Raw genomic sequence first — 2,237 nt, forward strand, 5'->3', positions numbered from 1 at the left:
CGTCAGGAAGAAATTCCGATAGACCACGGCTTCAAAGCCCGGAAAACATTTCTAAATGTAATCTGACCGGCCGTGAAAGCCTTCATAGTCTGACATTTCTAATTAGTTCAACAAATGAAACATTCGTTTTAAAGAGAAATCTACCTATTGTCAATGTATATGATAAGTTTATTATAATACGTGTGTGTGTGTATAGAGAAGTAAGCAGATATGTAGGCATACTTAAAAAAAAACAAATTAAAATCCAACAAAAAATAAACCATTCGCCATTAAGTGGATATTGATTCTTAAACTTGACCCATAAACATCACAGAACAACAAAGTTAGTAAGTGATAAAATTGAAAAGTTTCTAGTAAATAAAACTAATTTTCAATATGGTGAACAAATAATGAAAGTTAAAAATATACCGATTCAGATAATTACAGTGTCTAATCGATATGGTTTAGTCCGCACCAAGATTAGTCTGTTAGCTGCAATAGACGACCAGGTGATCGACGTGAATATTTTTCGTCCTTTGCTCAATCTAAATAAAAACACAGCTATTAACAATTGAAGTAATAATTACTCGAAACGTAACCTTTCTTTTCAAATACAATGATTTGAGCTTGAAAACCATTTCTAATTAGTGCGAGACATGTAACTTTCGTTTTAAACTATCTAGCCATTGTCAATGTATATTATAAGTTCATTAAAATCTTAATTATAACAGGTGTGTGGATAGAAGTAAGCAGGTATCAAGGCATATATGAAAAACAATAGAAGATGCAACAAAAAATAAAACATTCGCCATTTCTTGAATATTGATTCTTCAACTTCACCATAAACATTACAGAACAAAGTAACTGAGTGACAAAATTGCAGTTCCTCGTGAAAAAACTATTGTTAAAAATTTCAACAACAGGATAGATGAAATAATAAAAGTTTACAACATACCTGTTCGGATGATCACAGCGTCTTATACTAAGATTGGCGTGACGGCTACAATAGACGACCAGGTGTGCGACGTGAATGTTTTTCGAGCTTCACTCAATCTGAATGAAAACGCTTCCTTTGGGAATATAAGTAGTTACTGGATAACCAAAGTTTCCAAATTGGCAATGCTAGTATTATCCGTATGATAGATACATGAACGTCGGATTGGCACATTTGGCGGACGCGCTTGGAAACCATTTCTAATGAGTTCTCCAAATAAAACATTCGTTTTACAGGAAACTCTACCTATTGTTCAATGTTTATTATTAATTCATTATAATAGATGTGCGCATAGAAGTAAGCCGGTATGTAGGTATATTTGAAACGCAATTTAAAATGCATAATAATAAATTATTCGCCATTATGTTGAAATTGTTGACTCAACCCAACTCAACATTATACAGAACAAAGTTATCAAAAGTGATAAAATTGGAGATAGGATTACTCATTAGGATAACCACCTTTAGGTCACCATTAGGATAAACCCTATAATAAAATTGAAAAACATACCAAATTCGATTAAGTGTCTAATCGCTATTTTAAGTCCGGACTAATATTGTAATGTTGCCTGCAATAACCAAACCAGAAGTTCGACGTGAAAGTTTTCCGGCTTCACACAATCTGAAACAAAGCGCTGCCATTAGTAACGTAAGTAATTACTGGATAAGTAACGTTTCTCACCAAAAAAAGTTTTCAAATTTACGATTGTCCATCTTGGTGATAATAAATATATGAACCACATGTTGCTGTTGCAGTATAATTGCCACATGTTGGTAAATGCGTTGCAAATAATCGGTAATTGGAACTAAAAATGAAACGTGCAATTTAAACGCTGCCGTTAGTAATGTAAGTAATTACTGGATAAGTGACGTTTCTTACCAAAAAAGTTTTCACATTTACGCTGATTGTCCATCTTGGAGATAATAAATACATTAACGTATAATTGCCACATGTTGGTAAATGCGTTGCAAATAATCGGTAATTGAAACTACAAATGAAACGTGCAATTTAAACGCTGCCGTTAGTAATGTAAGTAATTACTGGATAAGTAACGTTTCTTACCAAAAAAAGTTTTCACATTTACACTGATTGTCCATCTTGTTGATAATAAATACATGAACGTATAATTGCTACATGTTGGTGAATGCGTTGCAAATAATCGGTAATTGGAACAACAAATGAAACGTGCAATTTAAACGGAAATCTACTCATTGTTAAAGTGGGTTGTAAATTCATATTAGAAAACAGTACTTACTAGGATTAA

The 2,237-nt window shown here is 32.6% G+C and overlaps 1 long non-coding RNA gene across 4 annotated transcripts in view; it reads right to left on the reverse strand.

Annotated features, from left to right (window-relative positions):
• LOC109545212 overlaps positions 1-2,228 on the reverse strand; it is a 3,617-nt gene extending 1,389 nt beyond the window's left edge. Inside the window, exons 1-6 of one of the 4 annotated variants that reach the window (XR_007281577.1) lie at positions 2,036-2,228; positions 1,853-1,961; positions 1,655-1,778; positions 1,484-1,594; positions 935-1,219; positions 409-524 (exon numbers count right to left, since the gene is read on the reverse strand). This is a non-coding gene — a long non-coding RNA (uncharacterized LOC109545212). Of the gene's footprint in view, positions 1-408; positions 525-934; positions 1,220-1,483; positions 1,595-1,654; positions 1,962-2,035 lie in introns of all 4 variants that reach the window. The other 3 variants (XR_007281575.1, XR_007281578.1, XR_007281576.1) reach the window with 3 other exon arrangements.
• Positions 2,229-2,237: the final 9 nt, after the last annotated feature.

This window comes from Dendroctonus ponderosae, unplaced genomic scaffold (genome assembly GCF_020466585.1).
Source record: "Dendroctonus ponderosae isolate FM_Combo_2020 unplaced genomic scaffold, Dpon_F_20191213v2 Dpon_F_20191213_5, whole genome shotgun sequence".
Classification (NCBI taxonomy): Eukaryota; Metazoa; Arthropoda; class Insecta; order Coleoptera; family Curculionidae; genus Dendroctonus; species Dendroctonus ponderosae.